We start from the raw sequence: 14,039 nt of genomic DNA, 5'->3' as shown, positions 1-14,039 counted from the left end.
AAACCTTGATTTTATGGGTCATGTTAACACTTGCAGATTTACCTGCAATGATTTTAATTCAATATTTCACACCAGGATGGATTTATGATGTGTTGTACCTCTGTCAGAAGCTTTGGGAGTGTCAGGAGCTCTGGGCTGCCATTTTTTATAAATCTCCATAAATCATTAAAACTCTGGTTTTAATGAATGCAAATTTAGTGCCACAGAAGGGAAGTCAGTTGGCTGGAGGCACTCTGAGAGCTGGAATCGCTCCGTCACCAGTTTCTTCACGTTCAGTCCTGTAAGCCACGTGGGACCTGAGATGATCATGACAAATTTGGGGCTAAATCTGTGCTGACATAAACCTTATTAATGCCCATCAAATGAAACTATCCTCATTTTTCCAAGGTCCACAGAGCTGACTAGGAAAGAAGGGGAGTTGTTGTATATTCATCATATAAGTCTGGTTCTGGGAACATTTACATTTTTAATATAGTTAAGTGTGCATGTATTTACAAGATTAGGTTATCATAGTAATAAACAGCTTATTTAAAGACATAATGTCTAAGAGAGATTTCTGGTGCCTGAATGATCATTTCCTAATATCACTGTTATAAATACTTCCATGATTCACATCTCCTGTCGCAGAACAAGCAACAAATCTCCGGGAAGGAAGTACAGAACTGGATTTTTTTCTAAAAGAAGATTTTTTTAGAGTTTTGATATAACTCTAATTTCAGCCAGAAATTAATTCACAGGAAACATAATAAATAATGAATAAAGATGGGATTTTTTAAGAGTGTTGGCTAGTGCTGGCTTGCAGTGGGAAATGCACTTCTGAAAATCCCCCCTGGGATTTTTACCAGACTTTGTGTTATCCTACCTCTGTAAGACCCTGTTGGTTTTGCAAACTGGAGCATCGGAATCCATCCTGCTCAGCACTGCGAGCTGCATTTATTATTACGAGAGCAAAGGATCCTGTAAATGAAAGGATGAGGTAGGAGGTTTAAAGCAAAGTCTTGCACAGCTTCTGATTCAACAGCAACCGTTGCCAGAGGGCATTGCACAGCTGAAAGAGTAACTGTGTTGGAGGGAGGATTAGACAAATTCACGGGTGACACATGGTCTGGTGGCTGTTAAACCCAATAATCTCCGTGCAAACTTCTAGTTCAGGATGTCCCCGAGGTGCTGATGGCCGGCGGCCAGGGCAGCGTCGCGAGAGGCAGCGACCCCTCGCTGCTTGTCCTGCTCTCACCCTCTTTATAACCCAGCCAGCACCAGCACTGCAGTACTGCCCCTCTGGGTTATTGGGAAACGATATTGGGAACTTTGCTGCTGAGCATGCATAAAGTGTGATGTGTTAATTTTAAAAGAGATAAGGGAGAGCTGTAGCTTCTCTTGAAAGATTTCTGAAGGGTCTGAGCTCTTTTTTCTCAGGTCTTTTCCATTAGGTGATGTGCAGACACCGCAGCCTTTTTTTCCTAAGATAGAGAGAAATAGAAGTGATTTCTCACACTCCAATCAAGTTTTATTTGAATGAAATATGACATTACACTAGGAAGAATGATGGAAAAGTCCAAAGACGGCATCATCCGAAAAGAAAACACGCTGAAGTTCGGTGCAGCAGCTGTAGGTCTGCACCATAGGGTCTGAACAGTACGGGGCACCCGGCAGCGCTGAGTTAGCATCAAGGCCATTTCAGGCTTAGGAGTTAAAAGGGAAATTTTGACTGTGATGATGATAAGCACAATATTTTTGTAACTGTTGCTTTTTGGCTGAAAGCAGCCCGGATTAGCAAACCCACACCATGGGAATGTATGTCCTGGGTGCAGGCGAGGCAGTGCTGTTGCCATAAATGCCCCCGGCCACGCTCGGGTCCGGTGCTGCTGCTCTGGGCAGGCTGTCAGCAGCTCCAGGGGCTCCTTTCTCTGTGCTGATCTGCTCCACCGTGCACAGGAGCGCCTGAGCTGGACGTGGGAGTCCTAAGAAATGCAAATAGTATGTAATAATAACAATAATTACAATCCAGATCATTACATGGGTCATGCCCAGCTCTAAAATTTAAATTCTTTGAGCATAATTAACCTGCTAAGTTCTTACTTAGGAGAGACTAGAAATCGTGGACTATCTCCTGAGATGAGGGCTGGAACAAGGGACGCTCTGCACCTTACCTTCACAGGTTGCTAGACCCGAAGCTGTGCTCCGGGGTGAGGATCAGGCGCCTTGGAGAGCTGCGGGTGTGGGTGCAGCCGCGGGAATCCCCTGGCTTGGGGAGGGAGTGAGGGCAGAGATGTACCCCAGTCCTACTTTTTCTCTGCTCAATTCACTGGGGGAAGGAAAGCTATGAAGAAGAATCAAAGAAAAACGTGTAAAATGAGAGCAAATCTTTTGTGAGCACACGGCAGCTCAGAATTCAACGCTTGGGTGTGGCAAGTAGAGATGCAAAGGGAAGCGTGGGGAAAATCACCTGTACTGTGGTGTTTGCTTCTCCTCCCCTTGCTGTGCTTTTGGCACCGTGTCTGATGGGAATATTTACTCTTCATTTAGCAACAGCACAAACTCCACCGTCCCAAGGAAGAGCACACTGAGCTCTCGCAGGGCACGAGGGAGGTAGCAGCGTCTCAAGTAAGATCCCACAACGTCCGTGGGACGCAGGAAGTGGTGCAGAGCCTCGGCACAAAGGTTTGGGCTTTGGCTCCGGCCGAGTTGCCATGGTCAACACAGCCTGTTTGTACAGCAAGAGGAGATCATATTCATCAGAACAACACCCTTCCTCTTTACATGTGTTTTTGAAGTGTAATCACCATTGAACTACCCATTTAACACTGCTTCTCTCTTGCTAGGAGACTGGAGAAAGAGGTTATTTGCAGTCACCAAAGGTTTTACTATTTTTTTTTTTTTAATAAAAAGTCTGATGAAAAAACAACATTATAACTGAGGCATGAAGTTTTAATGACTTTGTTTCATAATCTTTTTGAAGATTCCTGTTGAACTAACTGAGTCTTTCAACTCTTTGTTGTTGGCTTAAAATGCTGGCCCTGAGTGTTGCTCCAGATCTCGTGTACTGTGCTATTCACTCTGCCCAGTCCCCCCTGCAGATTTTGGTAAATGTTGCCATTGCAGAGTAACGAAGTACAGACACTTATTGACAGTGATATCATCTGCCCATATGTTCTGGGAGATGGTCATGAGCATCATGTGTTTCTGAAGAATATATTCCAGCATGATACATAGCATGCTTAGTTAGCTGTATTGGAAAGATTTCCAGATAGCTATTGATTTTCCAGTTCTGTAATTAGTTCAGAGATTACAAACATAGAAAATATTGCTCCAGAAATTGATTTTTTTTAATTGTTCATAGCACCAAAACTATGTTGTGACTGAAGCACGTCATACGCTTTCTGCAGAGAAAGACTTTGAACTTTGGAAAAATATTGTCCCTGTAAACATGGAGAAGACGTTATGTGGCTAATTATGTTGCTATCTCAGATAAGGCCTGGATCGGACTCGTTCCGGCTGATTTTCAAAATCCATCCCCATAGTTCCTCTTGCAGGATCAAGGTCTACAGGAGAGATCGGACTCTGCGTCTGAGACTCTGGATTGTGTCCCGGCCGGGAGCTGCCCGTGCGGGTCAGGATCAGAGCAAGCGTCAGCCATCCCCCGCGGTGCAGACCCCTCCATCCAGGGACGCCCCGGTGTGCTGGGGCTGATGTTCACCCACCTGACAGTTTTCACTGCATTTGTGCTCTGTGCTTACCATCACATAACTGCATCTTGCCCCTCTAAACTGGTCACAGCCCCATGGAGCACATCCCGCGTACATCACCAGCACACGCACCCCTCTGCGCTCAGCAGGGAGCTCAAAATGCCCCTGAGGAGGAGGTAGACTCCTTTGCCCCCTTCCCAAATTCATGGAACTGCTCTTAATCACCATCACGAGGGTCCACGTGGATGCCATGAGCCAGCTACCGAAGGGCTCTGGCTGCAATCTACATCAACACAACATTTCCAACCTGCGTTTTGCTAGTCTGCTGCTCCATCCTGGTCTCTGCATTGATGCTTTATAAGTTTAAACTTTACATTCTTTATATTGCTGCTGGAGATGCCTACTAGTGCAGTAAATGCCACGCATGCACACACGTTGTGCTGGACTCTGCCCCAGCCCTGGCAGGGCTCATGTTTCGCAGGTAGCTGAGCTCTCCTGAAACAAGTCCCATCCACCACAGCTTGGGCCATGCTTAAGTCCTTTTTCCTCTCCTCCCCTGGCCCTGCAGCAGCAGGAATTCAAGTCTGTCTCGCGTACTGGAAAGGTTTACAGGATACAGCTTGAGCTTGGTGACGGCCACGTGTTTCTTGCCTGAAGCAACAGCACTTGCATGTGCCATTTCCTTGTTGTAACTAAAGTGAAACTTAATCCGCTCCACTTCTCCTTGCTGAAGTAGGCCTGACTTTGCATTTGGCATGGTGAAAGCCATTAGACAGCGACAAGCCGCAGCATCTCCTGCAGTCGGCAGAGGCCAGAAGTTGGTCTCTGTGGAGTCCTCATCCCTCTCATCCTATGTCATTGCAAGGGTCTCTTTGTAGCTCCTCTCCCCAGTTAGTGCTCTTTCTGGTTTTTAATTCTCTTCTAGAACAGTGAGGGGGAGATAAGAGAGGAAAGGGAAATAAAGACTGGGAGCACAACCAAGCAGATCAGAGTTACTGCAGCGGTCCGGAGTATTCGAGATTTTTTTTTCCCTGTTTGCTTACCCAACATTTGGCATCTGAGGATCTCGGGAAGCAGCAGGCAGTTGTTTGAGGGCAGTAACTTCTCCCATGAGTGTCCATGGCCAGAAGCAGACATATGATTAACCATCTATTAGACACCCTGTGGCTGCTCTGACCTTCATCCCCACATGTCCCAGATCCGCCCATGGACAGAGAGTGGGGTGCAGCCCAGGCCTGGCCCCAGCTGTGGCAGGGGGTGCTCCCACCCAGCTGTCCTGTTTGCTGCTGTCGCCCCAGGCTCTCCCCAGCAGCCAGAAGCTGCATTTGCACAAGCAAACGTGCTCTGGACCTGCCAGGTCTGGAATTTATTTTTTTTTTTTAAATTGCTTCCAGGCAACATTTTTTCATCTGTAATTATCAGCTGAAGAAAGATGTCTCTTCTCTTCTTCAGAGGGGATTTTGGGGCCTGCCTGGCGAGGTGCACGAGCCGGTCAGTGCTTCGTGCTGCGTGACTCAGTGGCCCTGTTGCACACACAGGGTGGGATGGCGGCTGTTTATGGAAAATAGGAGTAGTTACACCCAGTAAGAAAAACAAACTTCCCCTTCCAAACAAGCTGTTCTTCCCTCTAACAGGATAATGATAAATACGTCCTGTGAAAGCAAAGACAGGAGACCCCAACAGAGGCAGCAAGGGCACTGCAGTTAGGGAGGTTTAGAATTATTTCATTTCAGTGCCCAGCTGTGCCAAACATTAAACAAATCAGCTGAGTCACTTCTCTAAAAATCTTGCAAATTAGGGAGGTTGGGCAAACAGCAAAACCCCCCAAAAAGATAATTTCCAAGTTACAGGATTACATATTCTGCCATAGTCACACAGGCAGCTAGAGAATTTGGCTACTATGAGGTTTATTCCAGAACCTGAGAAATCTCAGGAAATAAGAGATGTTCATTTTAAAAAACCCCAAACATTATTATAAATAAAAACAGTCAAACTGGGCAATCTTTGCTTTGGTTTAGAAAGTGCTTCTGCAACTATGTAATTGCCAAACACACCCAGTCCCAGCAAAAGCTCAGGAAGCGTCCCAGGAGATGGGAAGTGCTGCAGTGAACGTAAATTTAACAAGACATTAATGAACCAGGCTCCCTCCCCTCCCTCGCCCGCAGCAGCTCCCGAGGTGAGCGGCGTCAGACCTGGGCACGAACTCTCCTCCTGCACGTGCAGTCTTTGCACCAGCCCATTTTTAATCTTTGCTGGAAAATGGTATTGCTGGGGGTATCCTTACACAAGAATCCTATAGGAGAAAGGTGTGGAAAGAAAGGAGGAGAAAAATGCTGCTTTATTCTTTCCTTCCAAAGCAATTACTGGGGTCACCTGGCTTCCCTGGAAGTGGGATTTGGGGTGTGGATGGGAGGAGTGAATTGCAAGCACTTTCCCCACCTCCCTCTGCTCTAGGACAGGTGGATATGAAAATAAAAAAAGTAGTATTTCATCCCAAGAATATATCTAGTCTTTGTGGAAGTGATTCCTCCTTGCACGAGGGCAGAGGGGCTGCTACCACTGGGATACCAGGATTGAGGGAAAGCACCAGGCAAGCATTGGTCCCCCCTCAGGGGGCACTTTTGGGCTTAGGCAATAACTGTGCATTTTGGGGGTTACCCACTCCCTTCCCAAGGTGGGAGGATTTGCAGGATGACCTGTGGGCATTTCTCAGCTCCCCTTGGAATTCCTACCGGGATGAGGATGGGAGCAGCTGAGTTAGCCCAGTCTCACTCTCCCATCTAGTGGTAAAACAAGGAAAGGTGGTCCAGACAGAAAGAAAAGAATTGTAGCTTTTGGAGGGGCTATCATTTTGGATTCAGTTAAATCCATCTTCCCCAGCAAGCTGGGGGTCGGGATGTCACTGACCTGATCCAGAGGGAAAGATGACAAAATGCAAAGGTGGCTCCGGGTCATGCCCTGGGCCCAGCGAGGTTTGAGGGATCCCTGCTCCAGGAATAAGCCAGGAAGGAGAGAGATCTGCACACTGGTGGATACACCTCAGGTAAAACAGTAACCATCTGGATCTACAAGCATGCACTTCTCGAGTGTCTTGTAAACCACTTGTGATGGGTGGGAGGCAGGAACCTGTAGAGCAGCGTGAGAACCGTGTCTTCCCACAAATAACCTCTTACCTTCAAATAGCCCTTCGCCGCTGCTCCAGCCCTGATGTGGCCACGGCTTTGCAGCTTCCCCCCAGCCCCACGGCCGCCCCGCTGCCTTCCTGGCAAGCCCTCCGCGGTCACCCAAAATAGCAGGGGGAGGCGTGACCTGCAAGGGCTGATTTGTACGGACAAGATTAGGTACCAGCAGGCGTTGTGCTCAGGAAACGCGCTGTCGGAAGTGTCAGCAATAAAAAAAGGTTAATGAAAAGACACGCTGGAAACGTGGAAGCACAGTTACTGCTACTGTTGTGATGCTTCATTTGCGCTGCACTCCCTGAGCATGGCATGCGGAGCCTGAAATTTCAGCAAAGCAACAGCCTTTAAAACCTCTCCCAGGAGGCGACTAGGGGAGGCTGAAGCAGGGCAAGGTGAGTTACTTTGAGCTGTAAAGCCGTGTTTTATTTCAGCCAGACCCACAGAGCTGGATGGGAAGAGTTTCACCTCTCCCATAAAACTTTAAGACGTTCAAGGTGATTCAGGCCCAAGAAATCCCAATTTTTCCATGAGGAACTGGTGCAAAACCAGCTCAGTCAGTGACTAACCCCATGGGGCTGTTGTTCCCTGGGCTGGAGAAGCGCAGGGCTCAGGCCCTGCTGTCCTGGCTTCAGGATACTGCAATTCCCACTCTGGTGTCCAGAACCCTGTTGCAGAGACTCGAGAGACTGACCAGAACAGACGCCCTCCTACAGAAGATTTATGTTCTCATGTCAGATGGAAGAATTGTAGCATTTCCTGAGAGGTCAGATGATGTTTCATTTTCAGCAAATAAGGTCAAAAGCACAAGAGAAAAAAAAAGTAATCACTTGTAGATCAGCTCTTTACAAACCCCGGAGGTACAAGTGCTCAGCTCACATTGCTGTGCATACAAAAAAGCTTTCCTGGACCAGCACGCTGCTAAACTTGGCCTTCCCAGGGTGTCACCCACATAGTCTGCAGTGTGAATAGCCTCAGCTGGAAAAAGGTAACTCAGATGAGCATGGTACTCACTCCCACACTGTCAGATTATTAAAAAAAAAAAAAAAGGTGTTGAGCAAGTTTGGGAGAGCAGGAATCAGCCAGGTAAGATGGAAATCTTCTGCCAGAAGGAAGGCAGTGCTCTGGGTGGTTTCCCAAGCAGCACCCACACACTGCAGGAGCGGGGGATACAGGTTGGACCCAGCCTGGGAAGGAGCCTGTGATGGGGCTGGGCCACCTCAGGGGACACGTGAGGCTGTGTTGGTCTGTGCTCACTGGGACAGGACATCGTTGGGCTGTGCTCGGTGCAGCTGGGACCGGGGTGGGTGCTGGGCCCCCAGCGCTGCTGGGGCACAGCTCAGCCACCACATCCCTCAGATACTCGGTGTGTCTGGAGAGGGCAGCCTTCGCCACAGATGGATGTGGCCGGGAGCGTGCGAGGCATCCACAACCAACCGGCCCCAGCACAGCAGGAGCTATGGCTTTTAAGAAAAGCTTAAATGAGAAAGTTTAGATGATGCCCAGTGTGGAAAAGGGGGTTGTGCAGATGAAAAAGGCACCTTTCTTTCATGAAGACACTACCAGGGGTTAAGCACTGTCCCATCTGCATCCTCGAGGATGTCCCGGGATGCGATTCATGTGTCTGAGCTGGTGGGACAAAAGAGCCCCTGGAATAAGGCTGGCCACAACTTGCTGCTCCGAAATCCACTCTCCAGCAAACTTGTAGCTATCTATCAGGTTTCCCTTCCTCACTGCAAGCTCATCTACGTGCAGCACAGACCACCAGGCACCGCATGTGCTACAGCCTGGGGACCCAGGTGGGATATCCTGGCCCTGCATCTCCAGTGATGGCCCTGCAAACCCTCCCTGGAAAGTGTGTTCCCTGCTACAGCAATAAAAAAAGGTTAATGAAAAGACATGCTGGAAACATGGAAGCACAGTTACTGCTACTTCTGTGATGCTTCATTTGAGCTGCAAAGAGAAGATAAAGTTCTACCTCCCACTAGAGGTGTCACCAGGGAAAATTATTCCTTCCTTCTCTAAATGGCATCACATTGTTTCTTCTTTTCAGCTTGCTGCCAACTTGGTGTCATGGTCTATTTTATCATGAAAATAATCTGGTTACCTGACAGCAGTGGTACCCTCCATCCAACCTCCCACCCCCCAGACAAGATCAGCACAAAAGATACTCAAAAATAGATTCACCTAGGAAAGACGACTAAATAAGGACTGCTCTTAGCATGTGAATAGCTAATGAAGACCCACTTAGCAGTCTCGGCATATTCATCAGCTTCAGCAGATGATCGTTGATTGTGTGTCTGCAGCTACTTTATTCTTCTTTGCTCATTATACCCAGGTCAAATGAAACACACACGAAACCGTGGCAGAAATTAGAAGAGCTGATGGAGATGGCCATAGTAGTGACCCATCCCAACTGGAAAATTACCGGTTAGGATGTTTTATAGCCCGTTACGTGGAGCTATTTCATCTAGCAGCAAGAGGTAGGTCACTTCTAATCGCCAAGGGTGAGATCCAGCTCATCACACCATCTCATGTCTCTCATTAACAAGAGATGAATCTGAACAGTCCTGCCTGGGAGACCCCTTGGAGAAGCACCGGGCATGCATTTTGGGGCTTGTTTAGGGTTCACCACTACGCCAATGTGCTGGGATTGCCCAAAGGACTTGGGGCTGTCTGCACCAACCTGGGTACAAAGGCTGCGGGTGAGGGTTGAACAGGGTGGCAGGTCTGCTTGGCACCCAGCTCCTGGGAGCAGCTCTGGTGACGACTGCCACCCTCACCGGTCGCTGCACCACTCTCCTCTGCCCAGAAAGGTTTTTCCCTCTTAGCAAGAGATTTTTCAACTAGCTGTTAGAGTCCTGTGAAACTTATAGTGAATACACTAAATACATAAAATGAAAACATAATAAAAACATAAATACACTATAAGCTATATATAGGGAATCCTATATTTTTAAGCACCTTACGAAACTGATTTCTCCCTTTCCTGACACCAAACCTGAAGGGCTCAGGGACTGCAAGGTGAATGAAGTTTCAATACTGTATTTGCTAAAAACCTGGGAAAGAAGAAGGAACAGAAAAGTAAGAAAAAAAAGAGCTAGCTGGATCCTGCCTCACCACAAGTACCCGTGTCTTGATTAGTTTGCCACTAAACTTGTGGCAATGGATAAAGATGGAAGAGAGGTGCTGCAACATGAAGCACCGTTGCCAGAGGACTCTGCTGAAATCTAGATTACGTTGCCGTAAAATCTGCTCTGTTTCTACTTGTCTGATCCAGCCCTGAGACCTCACTGACGGGGATTACTCCCAGACCCTTCGGTCTCCGCTCCTCTCTGTTCCTAACCCAGTAAACCATCCTCTTCTCACCAGTTCTGGGCCAGAAGAAAATGTTGTTATTAGGCTACCTCTATTTTATGGTCTTTTAATTATTTCCACCTCTGTGATTACACTAATTAGCTAACCGGTTTCCAAGAGCTGTACAGTAGCTTGCATTACACTTTCATTAATCACAGCATTAGCTAGTCTCGTTAAGAGTCCCTGATTTTTTGCATTATGATTTGAAATTATTCAGTGCAAAAGTAATCTGAAGGGGGAAAAGAAGTCAATAGGAATAGACACCGTCTTCGCCAGCAGCTTGGCTGAGAGCCTCTCTGATATATTTAGAAATGTTATGATTTACAAGAGCCCGCCAACCATTTACTTAGTGTCTATAAAAAAAGGGTAAGTTTGAAGTTTCCAAATCACAACTATTAAAGGCTCCTTCTCACTTTCTTTGATTCAAGGCAGTTGACTGACACATTCAAATGGGATCAAAAATAAAACAACTGACAACACATCTCCTTCATCCTGATAGCTGTAACCAAGCACTTGCCGCATCTCTTCATCACATGGCAAACCCAGGACAAAGCAGAAATAAAGATCTAAGAGGAGGTTAAGTTTTTGCTGCTGGAAAAACATTACTCTGACAGCTCTCAAGACCTTCCTATAAATCCTCATCTACAGAGACTATTTGATGTGCTAAAAGACTTCTTAAAATAATCAAAATTAAGAACAAAGCAGCCCACATTGGATAGCTTAAATACATGCACAGGGGAACGTTTGCCACCATGGTTATGATGGAAAATAATATAATAATAATATTTAATTCCTACTTAACAGGAGAAATTCAAACACAAATCAATTAATCCTGCCAGCCTGCTGCGTATTGGGCAGGGGAAGAATGATGGGTGAGAAGCCAGTTGCCCAGAGACCTGCAAACTGCCAGCAGAGAAGGCCAAGCTGGAGTCAGCACTTGCAGGCAGCGCTGCCCGTCCGCTCCAGCCCTGCCCAGACACGAGCCATTTGCTTTGCTTCCACTGCCGAGTGCAATCCTGGAGCTTCCCTTTTCCCTCCACCGCAGCCGCTCTGGGAGTCCCTGTAAGACATCGCTGCCTGCACCTCTGCTGCCTGCACCACCACCAGCACAAAAAATCCTCCAAGGAGAGGCGCGCGGGAAGGCACGGCTCTGTCCATCAGGGCACCCCCCTCCCAAAGCCTTTGCGAGGCAACAGAGAGACAAATTAGAAAGAAACCAAAAGTGCACTTTTATACAGACACATTTCAGCTTCTGAGAGCTGAAAATTGATCATGCTCTCTCCCACTGGAGATGCTACGGATGCACGTAACCAGTGATTCTCGCTCCCTTTCCCCATCCCAGGCCAATCCTATAGATCAGCCCTTTCTCAGGAAAGCAATCTTCACCCGCCCAGCATCCCGCAGCCTGTTCCAGCCAGGGCTCTCGCTGGAGGAGCGCATGCTGGCGGGCACCAGGAGGGCTGTGGCACCAGTGGCAATGAACTGACCTGGAAAAGCAGTTCCCAAAGAAAAGGGTGCAGGCAACGAGCCAGGGCAAACACAGGAGGCTACTGAAGCTTCTACAAGTGAACCTGGGTAAAATAAGGGCACTTAAATGCTTTTCCCCAGGCAGAAATCAGCACTTGGCTCAGCTGTTTGTGACCTTCATCAGCACAGGTGCTGTGGGTACCTTCAGTGAGTGCCTCTTTACCCGCAGTTATCCCATGCTGGTCTTTGGAACAGGAGGAGCTTTGGCCATCCTGCTTGCTCACAGTGAGGACAGGATAACAGCACTGCACGAGGATTAACTAAACCAGACCTTGAGCAGCAGCTGCAGCATCTCAGCCTCTGCAGGAGGGTAACTGTTGGCTCCTGTGGATTTTCTTAATAGCAGCAACCTCTCTATTTAGTTATTTTGCATCTCGTCAACCTCCAACCAGTAATCTTCATCTGCTGCAAAACTGAGCTCTAAAGGAAGATGTCTGGTCTGGCTGCAGTGCGTGGCCCTTCTCCCATGCCTGGGCATGCCAGTCTGGGCTCTGCATGATGATAGAGGGTGGCCAAGCTCCAGTTCAACGAGGTGCTTCAGCGCAGCATAATTTTAGTGAGCACCAAGTAAAACTTTTTTAACAGAAGGGACAAGGGTGGTGTTGCTCTTGCCTGCCAGGGCTGGCTTTGACAAGGAGGGAGAAGCAGGGAGCCTTCATTTCCTGAAACTAAGAGGCCGAAGAGCCCCCATGACAGGCAAACCATTAAAAAGAAAAAGTAACAATAATACTGAGCAAAATATTGCTTCGGGGAAAAATTTCTACTTGGTTTTAGCACAGATGTTGATATTGCACGCTCAGAAATGGCTGCATGGAAACACATTTGCAGTGTGCTATTAGATGGTGCATGAAAGCAAAGAGCTGTGCTTGCAAGGGAGAAATTAAAGCATTTAAAAATTAAAAGACATTTAAAAATTGCTTCTGAAAGGCATTTACTTCTCTGATAGAGAAGTTATGAGTAGAGAGACTGAGCCTCCCCAAATCACAGACCCTTAAAGCCAGAGTCTGTGACTACCCTGAAGCACTTGTCCAGCCCTTCACTTCTCTGCCTCTGCAGAAGGGAGCTCTGGCAGGAGCCGCTGCAAATCCCTGTGGGAGCTCCTCTGCTCGGGGAGGCTGTGCCAGGCTCATCACCTCAAACCAGCCTCGGCCGGGGGCTCCTGCCCACAGCTCCCTGCATCACCGCATTTGCAAACATGCGTTCATGTACACAGCAAATCTGGAGGGGGGGGAGCAAATCTGCACCGTGCCAAATTTCCGCAGGGCAAGCCCTTCCCACGCTGGGAGCAGACACCCATCCTGCCTGGTGCCTGCACTGCTGGAGATGCTCTGTGTCTGAATTCAGAAGAAAGCTTATCCATGCAGCGCCCTTAGTACCGCCACAGGAAGATCCCACAAAGCATAGGGGGATGCTTTTCAAATGAATGGATGTCATCATTTCAAAACCCGAAGGCTCTGGGAGGAGGGAATCCTGAGACCTGTGGGATGAGGGAGTCGCAGGCTGAGGCTGAGCGGAGTTTTTGGGGCATCGTGCACCTGAAGGTGGCACACAGCAAGGCTCATGCACAGAGGTGATTGCTCTGCACTTTGCATATTCCCTCTGTGCACCGGGCTGGGATTTTTCATTTCATCCATAATTCATATCTTGCTGCAGCGATTCTACGGAGGCAGTACAGGACCTCAGCACTGGTGATAACAAGGAAAAGAGAGAGATGCTTTTCATTGCCAGACAGCAAACTGTGGAGCTTGGGTCCAACCAGCACCTCCACTTTATCCCAGTTGCCCTGTAGGCAAAGATGCAAATAAGACAGTGAAATAAGGGCTGCGGCTGGGTTCGGGGAAGGACGAGCCGCCAGTGCGTGTACAGCCTGCTGAGGGTGCAAGAAAAACCTCCGCATCACGGGAGGGTCGGCCCGGCTCAGAGCCGTGCACCCCGGCAGACCTTTGCTCTTGGGTCGCTGGCAGCCAAAGCTGAAGATGGCAACTGCAATCCCCACATGAGCCCGCGTTCAACCCCCCAGTCTTGGCTCTGTTTGTAGCCAGGAGTGACTGTGCATGGCAGCCAGCAGCACAGGGCTGCTTATTCCTCCGACCTCGACCTCTTTTAGCCATGCAAATGCCATCGCTAACCAAGCTCAGCGCTAGATCCCTGTGCAGCCTTAGCTTTTGGGGCTAGGTTGCTTTTCTTTTTCATCTGGCTCCAGCAGTGCTGAAGGGTGACAGTCTTTGCTGTCACTGTGGATGGGGAGGTCACCGTGCTGCTCCGGCTGTATCACATATACGAAACAGCCTGT

The 14,039-nt window shown here is 48.3% G+C and overlaps 1 long non-coding RNA gene across 6 annotated transcripts in view; it reads right to left on the bottom strand.

Annotated features, from left to right (window-relative positions):
* Window positions 1–1,594: 1,594 nt before the first annotated feature.
* Window positions 1,595–14,039, bottom strand: part of LOC148056553 (uncharacterized) — a 68,198-nt gene continuing 55,753 nt past the window's right edge. For 2 of the 6 annotated variants that reach the window (XR_015703080.1, XR_015703082.1), the window contains exons 3-5: window positions 6,860–7,004; window positions 5,879–5,979; window positions 1,595–5,237 (exon numbers count right to left, since the gene is read on the bottom strand). This is a non-coding gene — a long non-coding RNA (uncharacterized LOC148056553). Of the gene's footprint in view, window positions 5,238–5,878; window positions 5,980–6,859; window positions 7,005–11,706; window positions 11,777–14,039 lie in introns of those variants that run through there. The other 4 variants (XR_015703083.1, XR_015703081.1, XR_015703084.1 and 1 more) reach the window with 4 other exon arrangements.

The sequence above is a fragment of the Nipponia nippon genome, unplaced genomic scaffold (assembly GCF_047370975.1).
Source record: "Nipponia nippon isolate SJK-2023a ecotype South Korea unplaced genomic scaffold, ASM4737097v1 scaffold_13, whole genome shotgun sequence".
Taxonomy (NCBI): domain Eukaryota; kingdom Metazoa; phylum Chordata; class Aves; order Pelecaniformes; family Threskiornithidae; genus Nipponia; species Nipponia nippon.
This window is presented reverse-complemented; position numbering and strand designations above follow the sequence as displayed.